Raw genomic sequence first — 15762 nt, forward strand, 5'->3', positions numbered from 1 at the left:
GTTATCCTAAAAATGTATGTTTTTAAAATTTGATAAGCCAGAAGAAAAACAAAATAAAATCTGAATATACTTACTCTCTTTGATTATTTTTTGCATGTGTTTGCCATCTCCCAAGACAGTTTGTAGAGGAAAAGATAACTGAGGGAAATATTGGTTGACGATATTGATGTGGAGATACAGTTAATCAAAACCTTTTCCAATCTCATCTTCTAAGGACATGGCCATTTGCAAGTTTGTGCAGGGTAGAAAATCAGGTTAAGAAATCAATCAGGTTGAGGAAGCCAGGAATGTTGCTGAATGAATAACAGCACAGTAAAAGAAGGATAAAAGGAACAGTTAGATCAACACTGCCTGTACTTGCAGCGAGGCATCTCTGATGTCTGTGTCACCTGTGCTCCGGACCACCAGGGTTTTCAAAGATGACAATGCACAACTATATGGATTATTTCAAAAGATCAATAGATTTGTACATGAGTACTTTATTATATAATTATGAAATGACCAGCTTGGCTTTGCTGCTCAGAAATAATGAATAAAAGGTGTATACTGAAATGGAAATCAAATTAATTATTATTATATGAAAGCGGAATTCTCAAGGGAAAAATTAAATTAAAAGAGTCGTGGAATGGCTGAAGTTGGGAAGCACAGGCAAGTCGGTTTTACCTTAGTTAATTCCCCTGAAATTCAACAAATTATTATTTTTGATTCAGAGCACAATTATTAATTTCTACAATCTATTAGGCTTTATATGTTTTGTCTCATTAGATTCTAGATGATTCTATTATCCCCAATTTACAAAATAAAAACAGAAATTAACAGACTTCAAGATCATATACTTAAGAAATTGGGAACTAGAATTAGACATCTATGCCTCACCACAGAGTAATACCTGAAATTTCAGTTTAGAAAATATTCTTTTCACTGAAGTTCAAAGAATTTGAGTAAGGGGAAAGAGAACCTAAGGAAGACCCCTAAGCGAAGGGTGTAGAAGTGAGAGAGAGGGAAAAGTTAAAGTCTAGGAGAGACTGAGAACCATAACCGTTGTGCTGTGTAGGTCCTAAAGGAAGAGTAACATAGATATAGAGATACACAGAATCCACTGTTCTCTATAAATCTTCCCTTATGAGCTTGGCCTAGATCCCACATGAAGACGGAGTTCTTGCTAAAGATTGAAATTGCTTATTTCTTTTCCAAAGGAATTTTTCAGGTGGGCCCTTGCACTCCAAGATGTGCACTTTTGGCCATGTGATTGGCTTTCCACTCACCCCCAGAGAGATGCCCACAACTAGAGATCCTCTTAAATGAGTTATTAGGTCAGAGGTGAAAGGAGAAAAGACAATCAGGGAGAAAACTCTCCAGGTACTTGCTCTCTGGAGTCATGGTTGTCATGGAGTTTTTTCCATGCTAATTTCACACCCTACTTTGCCATGTCCCTTCTGATTCAATTCCTCACTTCATCACGGTCCTATTATGGTCTCATGATTATAGTTTTTCTTTTAATGAACTTGGAGTCATTTGAGCTGGAAAGGACCTAGAAACCATCTAGTCAAATGCCATCAATTTCCAGGTGAGGACCTGAAGCCAGTGGAGCTAAGAGATTTGCCCAAGATGACACAGCTGGTTGGCAATATAGACTGACAACAATAAATTAGATATGTGGGCACTTACCAGTTTACAAAGTACTTTCATTTCAGATATGTACATACATACATTTTCTCAAATACCTGACCTGAGTCAGTAATCAAAGCAGCCCTTTGAAGCAGACATGGCATGATTTCCTAAACATAAGTGAGGAAATCAAGGAAATAGGGAAGAAATAAAACTAATTCGTGACAGGGGGATGAGTTACCATGGTTACAACCATGGGCATTGGTATCAGCCAGTCTGGGATGAATACCAGCTTTCCACTTGTAGGTTGTATGAACTTGAGCAAATTAACCTCTCCAAACCTCAGTACTATCACCTATAAAATGGGGCTGATAATAGTAGATACATCTCAGAGTAAATTTTCATAGAAAGAATCAAATTAGTTAACACTTATCCAGCACTTACCACAGTATGTAGTACAAACAATGACTTCTATTATCAGAAGGTGTAATTCATGTGTTCTGAATTGGAGTTCTTTCCAACATATTATGCTGCATTACTAATCCTTCATTAAAAATATCTACTTAAGATAATCCCCATAAACTTTTGTGTTTTGTTTTTGAAAAATGGAGCTCACCTATCCTGCAATTCCTAGGAATACAGAGATATTTTCAGAAGGTCTCCTTCTTGGTTTGACCTAGTTCAGCTAATCTTACTTTTAGGGAGAAAAGGATGGATGGGGAAATAAATTATTTCTTTGAACATTCACTAATTGGTTAGCAGTTACATATTCCCTCTGATAAGAACTATACTAATTTAATCTTTTAAACTGAATAGATTCTTAAGATAGTTTAAAGATATAACACCAAAAGTATAGAATTTGGGTTCCAAGGCTAAGCATTGGAAGACGTGCTTCTGGCCTATAGGAACCACTTATAATCCACACATGAAAATTTGCGAGACTCGCCGTGGATTGTTGCCACCCTGGGAAGAATGTGGCAGACCTCAATATGCCCAAAGTTTCAATCTGTGAAATGGGAATAACTGCTCATCTGCCAACTCACATGGCAATAGAAATAAATCACATCTGTACAATGTAACCATATGAAGTATAAAGTGTTGTGTAAATACTAATGTAATATGTATGACGTATAGTACACAAACTTGTCTGAAAAAAAATATCTATTTAAATTTTCTTTAAATTCTCTTGATTGGAATCTGAGTCTCTAAGTCAGCTGGCTCTGCTGCTCCCTGATCAAACTTAAGGCCCTGGAATCCCTGGGAGGTTCATATCTCTGGGACTTTGACGCTGTCTCCCAAGACACATCACAACAGCCTTAATTTCTGAAGTCTTGCTTTGACTCTGGGAAGCAACCATGGAGCATGCTTCAGGTGAACTACGTCCATAAATTGATAACTTTGACTTCTTTCTAGCCTCTGAGGATTTCCCCAACTCTTGACCATAAAAGGGCCCTTTCTTCCTACCATTCCTCTCTCCCACCTCTTTTTCACAAGCCACTACACAAGAAGTTCTCCAGGAGTAAGATGGAGGGGATAGAAACATTATTTGGGAATACGCCAGACCAGTCTTTCTCCCTCTCCTCTCCTGTTGTCTCCTCTCCTCCCTTCTCCTTCCCTCTGTTTCCTTTCTCACTATCATTCTCTCTCTCTATCCTTCTTTTTCTTTCTCTCTCTCTGTCCATGAATAAGATGATAAAGTGTGCATTTGTAAATTATTTTTAATTTTCACATATTTGTAAATTATTTTTAATTTTCACATATTTAATTTTATACATTATTTTATATTATATTTATTGAAATATACAAATGCTTAATGGTTGAAAATAAACAAAAGACGTATTAAAAATCGTAGAGGAAAAAACAGTCTATGTGGCTTCCTAGGGTCTTGACATTTCTGTACATAAAATATCTATTAGATTCTCTGTTCTCAAAACGTAGGGTTTTATGTACCTGGGTCTAATCATAGAATCAGGTTTATAAAGCAAATTCAATGTTGGTGACACTGTCTCGAACAGATCACCTGGTGGTGGTAGCTAAGAATAATGACAGGAGGAATCAAAGAGCAATGCTTTCACTTCTTCTTTCTACCTAGAAAGAAGACCTGTGACCTACAAAAAGTCAAATACATATTCTAAACTTTGTCTTCATTATAGGAGAAATAGCACCTGCATAAATATTGCTCTTAGTGAGATAAATGTGTTGTCCTCTTTACCACCCTTTTGAGGGCCTCTTTGATTTCCTTGTTCCTCAAACTATAGATAAGAGGATTTAACATGGGGATAAGGATAACATAGAACACTGAAAGCACCTTGTTCTGATTCTTGGAGTGGCTAGAGCTAGGATTCAGGTACATAAAGAGGCCTGTACCATAGAAGATTGTCACAACTGCCAGGTGGGAGGCACAAGTATTGAATGCCTTGGCACTACCTTTGGCAGAGGATAGTTTCAGAATAGAAACTGCAATAAAACCATAAGATAAGAGGATAAAAAGAAAAGACCCGAATCCAGTAAAAAATGCTACCAGAAAAATAATCATGTGGATGATAAAGGGATTGGTGCAAGACAAGGAAATAATCTGGATTATGTCACAGAAGAAATTTAGAATGATATTGGGCCCACAAAAGTGGAGATGAAAACTAGGGACTGTTTGAACTGAACTACAAGGAAACCACTCCCATAGGCCCCAGCAACCATCTTCTGACAGAGGCCAGGAGCCATGATGGCTGAGTACTGCAGAGGCCTACCAATAGCAACATATCTGTCATAGGCCATGGCAGCCAAGAGACAGCACTCAGCCTGACCCATCCAGCACCCAACAAAATATTGGGCGGCACAGGCAGTGAAGGAAATTGTTTTTTCATCTTTTAAGAAGTCTGAAAGCATCCTTGGGCTGGTGGAAGAAGAATAGCAGATGTCTAAAAATGACAGGAAACTGAGAAAAAAGTACATAGGTGTGTGCAGGTGGGAGTCCACCCTGATTAGGATGATAAGACCCAGATTCCAGACTAGGGTCATAAGGTAGATCCCTAGGAAGATTGGGAAGAGGACAAGCTGCCACTCTTTTTCATCTGAGAGTCCCAGGAGAATAAACATGGACGCAGAAGTGTAATTTCTATCCCCTTCCATGGACATGCTTGGTGCCATCTGCTGAGAAAATGATTAGAAATGGAAATAAATTCATTCTCAAAAAATAAAAACAAACATTTTTTTCTGTTCACACAGCTGACTAAATATCAATCTTAAATCCTCAATGTTGAGTTAATATAGTCTTAGATGTGAAATTACAAGCCTTAACTGAAAAATTCCCTTGGATATTGTCATTTTCTTAGGGGACAAAAGGGAGTAAATGGACATTATTTTTACATTATCCTCTAAAATCTTAATTTCATGTCTTAACATTCCAGAGTTTACAAATATATGAGAATTGGAACTAGACCAAATTATAAAAACTGTCGTCTCTCAATATGGGGAAACAAAGATTCTGCTCGGTTGGATCCACTATTAATCAGTCCTTTCAGAAGACCCTGAACCATGCTGGGTGTCATCTGTCAAATAAGGATGCTGGAGTAGGTGCTCTGTAAAATCTCCTTTGGAACCAACGTTCAATTAATCTGCCATCAGGGAGGGTGGACGATTTCGTAACTGCCTTTCTACTTTTATACAGCCTTCAGAGATATAAAAGTAACGTAATTAAATGATGGAAAGAGTCACACACCAAGATATAGATTGGAAATGGGTGTGACTTAACCAACCTCATGACTCTAGGAAGGCTCCTGAGAAGTTAGATAAGACAAGGTTGAAAGAGCCATTATGTTCCTTTCCTTACAGTTGCAGCATTTTCCTTTCCTCAAATCAGGGGTATTATAAGTTAAGTTATCTAAGACAGTGATTCTTGATGTTCTTTCCATCAATGATACTTTTGAAAATCTGTTGGAAACTCTAGAACCTCTACCCAGCAAACTGCAACCACTTGTCACCTTTGCATATGGTTCTATTAGATTCTTAAATCATCCTGGAGTTTATTCATGGTTCCTAGCTTCAAGACTTCTCCTACAAAGTAGAGTGACTTGAACTCAAGTAAAGGTTAAGATGTTTAGTTAATGGACATTCTTATTATCAAACTAAGGCAGAATTTCTGGAGATTCTTTCTGTTTTCCTCTTTGGAGCTAGTCCAGAGAAAGAAGCACTAAGTCTTCAGTCCAAACAGTAAATAAGCCAAAGATTATTTCTGCATCAGATACTATATGCCCTCATCAAGATGAAATAGCTGTTATCTCTCCAGATGGTCATTAGAACATCTCCCAACAAAGCTATTTAAATTAATATGACTCAAACTAGAAAGAAAATCATGGGAAGGTATGAAAGGTAGAAAATGTATGTCAGAGATGGCCTGGGAGTTGTATATGGGTAAAAGTAGATGTCTTGGAAATTTCCCTGGAGAAAGGCTGTGACCTTAATGGAATAACCTATGTCTATCAACTACAAATATTTGTCAGCATTAGACTTCCTGAATGTCTTCCTTTTCTACAATCATTTCCAAGCCTTCTAGTTCCAAAAATGAATGCAAATAGAAAATCCCCATAGACGCATAAGGCTACAGCCTGAGAAGTAAAGTAGAAGCATTCATTTCTCAAAATCAGATCAGTCATTGCTCCGTGTTGCACTGCTTTGAAGAGTATTCTGAAGAAATGAAGTTATTAATTAGAAAAGAAATACAAGACTTGCCATCAATATGGAAGGAGAAATGGTAGCAGACATGCTGCACAGTCATGCACCATGTAACAACATTTTGGTCAATGAAAGATCACAGATACAACATTGATCCCATAATATTAGTGCCATATAACATAGGTGTGCTGTAGGCATAACATGTATGTTTGTCTAGGTACACTCTATGATGTTTAGACAAAGACAAAATAGCCTAACAAGGCATGTATAAATGTATCCTTGTAATTAAGTGATGCATGAATGTATTAACATTCCCAGACTTGAATGTGGTTCTGTCCATAGTGAAACTGAATGGAGGGAGAATTTTGTGACAACAGAGCAGAAAATTACATTCTTCATCACTGTTACCATCATCATCATAACTAACAATCAGGACAGCAAAAAGATTTATTGTGGAGCTACAACTTATACTGTTCTTCCTCTACTCATGGACATATTCACAGCTTCCTGTAATGCCTAGTTGTTCAATATGGTAACCTTAAGCCTCATGTGCTGTCTACCAAACACAAATAATACTCTGAAAATTGCCCACATATTTTTATTATATGCCTCTGGAACCCCAATTAAATGTATGTCACTGAATCTCCTTGCTCTATCATCCACATCACTAAAACATCCGTTATTTGTATTTCTCTATTGTCTTCCGTATAATTTTTACAGACCTCTTTTCCAACAAATTTATTCTAACATGAATTGTGCTAACTGGCTGTTTAACTTATCCACTTAATTTCGAATTTCCATCATAATATTTTATTTTCTCTCTGGAGTTCCCATTTAGTTCTTTTCCCAAATGGTCACCTTTGACAGCCTCTTATTCTTTCATCATACTCTCCAAGCATCTGGTATTTAAACATATTAAACATATTTACTTCTCATTAATAACTAATGATTTAAATATATAGTTTTGCAAATCTGATTCTATAGTTAGATGTCATAGCTGACTCTTAGTCAAGATGCCTTGTATATTTCTGTGCTTAGTGAATTTTTTTTAAGTTCATGTTTTTTAAAAATTTGTCTGTGGGAATCTTTGATGCTTGTGTTTAAAATATGTTCTTTCAGAAATGATTTATATTATTTCTGGAAGATACCTTGAGGGCAACACCAACACAGACTCCCTTTAAACAAGAATTTTGACTTTGTGTCTTTTGGTGTCAGAACAGTGAAAGATTCAGGCTGCATATCTATGTAAGTCAAAGTATGAGACTAAAAATTATCAGGGGAAGGAGGAACGTTAGCATCTTAGCTGTAAAAGACAGTCTTCCTTTATGTCCCACTTTTGTAACAGTGAATTGGACGTTCATCCATGAACAAAAACACCTTGTGGGAGTTGTGGCATCCAGGACCAAAAACCAAGGGAGCCAGGAGGAATCTTGCCCACCTGTGTATCTGGTAACAGGCAGACAGACATCAGAATGGGCTACAGGGCCAGCAGGAGACAGTGAACTTAACCCAAGCCACCTGGGTTATGATTGGTTAAGCCTGGAAAGTGCTGACTTTGGCTGACACCCATGAAAGAGAGAGACTTTATGGAAGCCTAGCCTTCCTGAGAGGGGACTATAGCACATTATTGGAGGAGAAAAAAAATATGAGTTGGTCACAGCGGAGAAGGTGAGAGGAGCATTCCCAGCACCACCTGCTCAAGGCAACAACGTACAGACTGAAGATTTCAGCAGTGGTGAACTATCCCACAGGGAAAAAGAGCCACAAGTGAGTGCCCAGCTACCATTGTAGTGCTGGAAGCATCTGGAGAAACCTAAGTCTTCCCAGAAGTACCTAGTGTACTGAGACAGGTAGTCAGTGATTGGAGGAAGAGGGAAGAGCAGGAAAGAAACAGTTGAGAATATTAAAGAGCTTTAAAGTGGCATAGTTTCTTCCTCCTGACTCAGGATTTCAACAGAAAGTCCACCCATGAGGCTCCAGGAGTACCTCACTCAAGAATCTCCCCACCAGGTCGGTGGGAACCCCTAAGTTGCCAGTGCTAAACCCACACTTCTCCCCACTCTGCAACTGACTTCTTTTGTATATTTCCAAGGGCAGCAGCAACAACAAATCTGGTAAACTGAGTGATCTAGGAAAAATAAACTTGAGTATGTGGGCAAGGGAAAAAAGACATACATGAACGGTAGTGCCAGCTTCTAGAAAACAAAAAAAGAGTCTTCCAGTAGCCAAATTGGCGATTGGCAACAACCAGGGAAGACACAATAGCTTAAGAATTCTGCCACAAGTGAGAGCAATAAGAGTGGAGCACATTTACCCATATAAAGGCAGAGAAAACCTCAGATATAACACCACCAATAACAGGATACCCCATCTGAAGGCAACTAGCAAAGATTTGAAGAGGTGTTTTCTATTTCAAGTGCAAAAGCAGCAACCAGAAGCTATAAGAAACATGAAATATCAAGGGAACATGTCATCATGTAAAGTTCACAAAAATCGCCAACAACAGAATTTTAGAAGCACAGAATTTTGTGACTAAGCGAATAAAGAATTCAAAATAGCTTTTCGAAGAATCTCAATGAAAGAAAATAAAAGGCAAAAGAAGATAATAAGATAAGGAAATAAAGACACAAAATGAGATATATAACAAGGAAATAAAAATTATAAAAAAGAACAAACAAATTCTGGAGATGAATAATTCAATGAATGAAACGAAAAATACAATAGAGAGCATCTTCAGTAGAGTAGAGAACACGGAAGACAGGAAAGTGAGCTAGAGGGCAAGACATTTGAATTAACGCAGTCAAAGCCAAGGAAACAAAACAGAAGGAAAAAGAGCAAAGAAAGCCTACGTGATCTATGGGATTTCATCAAAACAAAATTAGAAGAATTGAGGTTCAAAAGGAACAAAGAGGGAGAAGGGGGCAGAAAATTAATTTAGGGAATAATACTACAGACTTCCAAAACCTGGAGAGACTTAGACAGGTAAGCTCACAATCACAGATCACCCTATGTTCTCATTTCAAAAGACGTTCTCCAAGACAAATCAAAATAAAACTGTTAAAGATCAAAGACAAAGAGAGAATCCTAAAAGCAACAAGGGAAGAAAAGATTGTACCTTCAAGGGAATCTCATTAGCTATCAGCAGTTTTCTCAACAGACATCCTATAGGCCAGGACAGAGGGGAACGGTATATTCAGTGTTGAAAGAAAAACTGCCAGCCAAGAATACTCTATCCCACAAAGTTATACTTCAGATACGATGGAGAAATAAAGACTTTCCCATGAAACAAAAGCTGAGATTATTCATCACCACTAATCCTGCCTTAAAAAAGTTTTTCACGTTGAAATAAAAAGACACCAACCAGCAACATGAAAACATACAAAAGCAAGTAGCATAGCATAAAGGTAGGTATATAGGCAGGCACAAAAAACTCTGATTCTGTAATAGGATGGTGTGTTAACCACTTAATTCTAGTATAAAGTTTAAAAATGATGAGTATTAAAATGTTTATAGCTAGAATAATTTGTTAAAGAATACTTGATGTAAAAAAAGGTAAATAACGACATAAAAATATAAAAGAGAGGAGTAAAGGGGTACAGCTTTTGTAGAAAATTTAAGTTGCTATCAGTTTAAAATGCAGTGTTTTCTTTATAAGATGTTTATGTAACGCACATGGTAATCACAAAGAAAAGGCCTAGAGTAGATTCACAAAAAGACAAGAGGAAACACAGCATACCACCAAAGATACAAAGTCAGGCACACACAAGGAAAAAAGAGACAATGGAAATACAAAACAATCAGAAAACAATGAATAAGATGGCATTAGTAAGTGCTTATATATCAAAAGTAACTCTACATGTAAATGGATTGAATTCACCAATCAAAAGGCAGAGTCCTGGATAGATAAAAACAAGACCCAACTATATGCTGCCTACAAGAGATTCACTACAGCTTTAAGGACAGCCACAGGCTCAAAGTGAAGGAATGGAAAAAGATATTTCATGCAAGTGGAAACCAAAAGAAAGCAGGAACAGCTATCTATATCAGACAAAATAAATTTTAAGCCAAATATGGAAACAAAGAAGGTAACTATATAACAGTAAAGGGGCCAATTCATCAAGAAAACATAATAAATGTAAATATACATGCATCCCAAATCAGAGCACCTAAGTATATTAAGCAAATACTAACAGATCTGAAGAAGGAAATAGAGAGCAACACAATAATAGTGGGAGAACTTAGTATTCCACTTTCAGCAGTGGATAGATCATCCAGGCAAAAAATCAACACAGAAATGTTCGACTTGCATCGTATTAGACCAAATGCACTTAACAGACATTTATACAACATTTCATCTAATAGCAGCAGAATATATATTCTCCTTAAGTGCACATGGAACATTTCCAGGATAGATCATATGACAGGATACAAACATATTTTAAAATTCTTAAGCCTGAAATCATACCAAGTATCTTTTCTGACCACATTGGTATGAAACTAGAAATCAACTTAGGGAAAGCTGGAAATTTTACAAATATTTTCGTGTACAGAAAATATACCAAAAAAACCCCCTGAACAACCAATAAGTCAAATAAGAAATCAAAAGAGAAATCAACAACTATCTTAAAACAAATAAAAATAGAAATATAACACACCAAAACCAATACCATCATAAAAAAAATCAGTTCTGAGAAGGAAGTTTATAGCAATAAATTCATATATTAAGACTATAGAAGAATCTCAATAAAAACCTAACATTACACCTCAAGGAATGAGAAAAAAAGAACAAATTAAGACCAAAGTGAGTAGAAGGAAGGAAACAAGAATGATCAGAATGAAAATAAATGAATTAGAGACCAAAAAACAATAAGAATAATCAATGAAGTTAAGAGGTAGTTTTCAAAAAATAAACTATTCTGACAAATCTTTAGATAGGCTAAGAAAAAAGTATACTGAAATAAAATCAGAAATGAAAGGGGAGACATTACAAGTGATATTACAAAACTACATAAGATCATAAGAGACTACTATGAACAACTATATGCCAATAAATTGGATAATCTATAAGAAATGGATAACTTCCTAGAAATATGCAAGTTATCAAGATTGAATCAAGAAGAAATAGAAAATCTGAACAGAAAAAAGATGAGTAAGGAGATGAAATCAGCAATCAAAAACCTCTTGATACAGAAACCCTCAGAACAAGATGGCTTCTCTGGCAAATTCTGCCAAATTAATGCCAATCCTTCTTGAACACTTTCAAAAAATTGAACAGGAAGGAATAGTTCCCATCACATTTTAGGAGGCCACTATTACACTCACACCAAAGCTATGACCAAGTGGGATTTATCCTTGGAGAGGAAGAAGGTTCAAGATGTCCAATTTAATAAATGTGATACACCACATTTAGAGAATGAAAGATAAAAATCATATGATCATCTCAATAGATGCAGAAAAAGCATTGAACAAAATATCACATCCTTTCATGATTAAAACCCTCAAAAATTAGATATACAAGGAACATACCTCAACATAATGAAGGCCGTATAAAACAAACACACATCTAACACTATGCTCAATGGTGAACAACAAAGTTTTTCCTCTGTTAGGAACAAGACAATGGTGCTCGCTCCCACTACTCTTATTCAATTTAGTACTAAAAGTCTTAAATAGAGTAAACAGGCTAGATAAAGAAATATAAGACATCCAAATTGAGAAGGAAGAATTAAAATTGTCGTTATCTTCAGAGGATATAAACTTGGATGTAGAAAATCCTAAAGACTCAACCAAAAAAGGGTTGGAAGTAATCAACCAATGCAGTAAATTTGCGGGATATAAAATCACTGTTCAGAACTCAGTTGTGCTCCACGAGCACGAAATATCATTCCATTTGTTTCTATCTTCCTTGAATTATTTCAACACTGTGTTATAGTTTTCTGTGTACAAGTCTTTCACTTCCTTGGTTAAATTTATTTCTACGTATTTTATTGTTATTGTTACTATTTTAAATGAAATTATATTTTTTATTTCTCTTTCTGCTAGTTCATTGTTAGTGTATAAAAAAGCAACTGATTTTTGTACATTGATTTTGTTCACTAAATTTTACTCTACTCATTGATTATTTCTAATTGTCTTTTCATGAATTTTAGGTTTTCTTATACATATAATTGTGTCAACTGCAAATAGTGATGTGTTAACTGCTTTCTTTACGATTTGGATACATTTTGTTTCATTTTCTTAACTGCTCTGGTTAGAACTTCTAATACTATTTTGAATAAGAGTGGTGAGAGCAGCATACTTGACAAACGTTTTGATATTAGCTAATTTCTCTGAAATTGAGAAAATTGTCATTTTTGATTCAGTGCTGTACTATTATCTTCTACAGCGTCTTAGGCTTTATAGATATGGTCTCACTACATTAAAGATAATCCTATTATCCCCATTTTACAAGTGAAAAACAGAAGTCAACAGAGTTCAAGACCACATAATTAAGAAATTGCAGAAGTAGAACTCAACATCCGCCTCTCACTCCAGAGTAATACCTGATATTTCAGTTTAGAGATTCCTCTTTTCACTGAAGGTCAGAGAATTTGGGTGAGGAGAAAGAGAACACAAAGAAGAACCCTAAGTGGAGGGTGTGGAAGTGAGGGAGAGGGAAGAGTTAAAGAATGGCAGATAACATAAATCTCATGAAACTTATGAGAACCATAAATCTTACTCTACCTAGGTCTTACTGGAAGAATCACATGGATGTTGAGATAGGACAGAATCCACTGTTTTCTATAAGTCTTGCCCTCTCACTTTGACCTACATCCCCCTGGATAAAGAGTTCTTGCCAAAGTTGAAATTTCTTATTTCTTTTCAAAAGAATTATTTAGGTAGGCCACACTGCACTCCGAGATGGGGACTTTTGGCCATGAAATTGGCTGTCTACTTACAGCCAAAGAAATGCCCACCACTGGGGATCCTCTCATATGTGTTCTTAGGGCAGAGGTGAAAGGAAAAAAGACAGTTACAGGGAGAAAACTCTCCAGATACTTGCTCTCCGGACTCATGAATGTCATGGAGTTTTTTCCATGCTAGTTTCATGCCCCAATTTGCCATGTCCCTTATGATTCAATTCCACACTTCCCCATGGTCCTATTATTAGCTCATGATTATAGCTTTCCTTTTAATGAACATGGAGACATTTGAGCTGGAAAGGACCTAGAGATCATCCAGTGGAATACCATCATTTTCAAGGTGACTACCTGAGGCCAGTGCAGTTAATAGATTTGCCAAAGATGACACAGGTGACTGACAATACAACTTGATAACAAAAATTAGATGTTTGGACACTTCCCTGTTTACAAACCGCTTTCATTTTAGATACATATATTTTCTCAACTCCCTGACTTGAATCAATAACAGCAGCCATGTGAGGCAGACATGGCATGATTTGCTACACGTAAGTGAGGAAATTGAAGCAATAAGGAATACGATAAAAGTAACTCAAGACAGAGTCACAGATTATCATGGTTAATACCATGGGCATTGGTATTAGCTAATCTGGGTTGAATTCCACCTTTCTATTTCTTGGTTATGTGACCTTGAGCAAATTAACCTCTTCAAGCCTCACTATTGTCACCTGTAAAATGGGCTCATAGTATCAGCTATTCATAGAGTAGCTCTTCATAGAATCAAATTAGATAATGCTTATAAGGCAGTTATCAGAGAGTGAAGCACACAGCATGCCTTCTATTAAAATAGGTATAATATATTTACACTGAATTGGAGTTCTTTCTGACATATTATGCTGTATTACTAATCCTTCATTAAAAATATCCACTTCGATCATTCTCACAAACTTTTGCTTTTTGTTTTTTTGTGTTTTTTTTTTTAAATGGAACTCATCTACCCTGCCATTATTAGGGATACATAGATGTTTTAGGAAGTTCCCACTCATGGTTTGATGTCCTTCAGGTAACCTTACTTTTAGGGAGAAAGGTATTGATGGGTTAATGACTTAATTATTTGATTTAAAACTCGATAATTGGTTAGTAGTTATTTATTCACTCTCATAAGAACTTTAAAAATTTAATGTTTTAACCTGCATAGATTCTTAAGATAGATTTAAATATGTAACACCAAAAGTGTAGAAGTTGGGCGCAGGGACAAGCAATGAAGGACATGTTTCCTGTCAGTAAGAACCATTTATGTTCCACACATGACACTTTGTGAACTCAAAGATGGATTGTTGCTACCCTGGAAGGAACGTGGCAGAACAAAATATGCCCAAAGGTTCTATCTGTGACATGGAGATAATTTCTCACCTGCAAACCGCACATGGTAGTAGAAAAAAATCACATCTATACAATGTAACTAATTAAGTGTAAAGAGTTGTGTAAATAATAATGTAACATGTACGAAGTTTAGCCTACAACCTCTTGTCTGAAGAAAAATCTCTCTTTAAAATTTTCTTTAAATTCTCTTAGTTGGACTCTCCAAGGCTGGTGGCTCTGCTTCTCCCTGGTCATACTGAAGGCCCTGGAGTTCCTGTGAAGCTCCCATCTCTGGGACTCAGGCTCTGCCTCCCTAGACATACCATAACAGCCTTCGTTTCTTAGTCTTGCATGATCTTTGGAAGCTACCATGAAGCTTGCTCTAGGCTACCTATGACCAGAAATTGATGCCTTTGACTTCTTTCTAGCCTCTGAGACTCTCCCCAACTCTTGACCTTAAAATTGCCCCTTCTGGGAGCCAGCCCAGTGGCATAATGCTTAAGTTCTGTGCATTCTACATTGCAGCCCAGGTTCACGTGTTTGGATCCTGGGCATGGGCATACCGCTCATCAGCTGTTCTGAGGCGGCAGCCCACACACAAAATAGAGAAAGACTGGCACAGATGTTAGCTCAGGACTAATCTTCCTCAAGCAAAAAATGAAGAAGGCTGGTAATGAATGTTAGATCAGGGTGAATCTTCTTCAGGAAAAAAAAAAAAAGCCCCTTCTTTCTACCATTCCTTTCTCCCAACTGTTTTTCACAATTTACTTCACAAGAAATTTCGAAGAGTAATATAAATGGAACAAGATTATTTGGAAATAAAGCCAGACCAATCCTTCTCCCTCTCCTCTCCTTTTGTCTACTCTCCTGCCTTAACCTTCCAGCCTCTCTCTTTCCCTCTCTTCCCTTTCTCTCTCCTCTCTTTCTCTCTGTGTATGTGTCCCTCTCTGTTTCTTTCTCTCTTTCCAGCTTTCTCTTTCTGTATCCCTCTCTCTAATGCTGACTTTCTCTCTCTCTGTTTAGAATTAAGATGATAAAGTATTCACTTTAAATTATTTTTAACTTTCACACATAAAAATTTATACATTATTTTATTTTCTTTTTATAGAAATATAAATAATGCTGAAAAATTGAAAATAAATAAAAGCAATCATAAAAACTGTAGAGGAAAGAATCATGTGCATGACTTCCTAGGGTCTTGTCATTTGTCTGCAATAGTGATAAC

Source organism: Equus caballus, chromosome 12 (genome assembly GCF_041296265.1).
Source record: "Equus caballus isolate H_3958 breed thoroughbred chromosome 12, TB-T2T, whole genome shotgun sequence".
Taxonomy (NCBI): domain Eukaryota; kingdom Metazoa; phylum Chordata; class Mammalia; order Perissodactyla; family Equidae; genus Equus; species Equus caballus.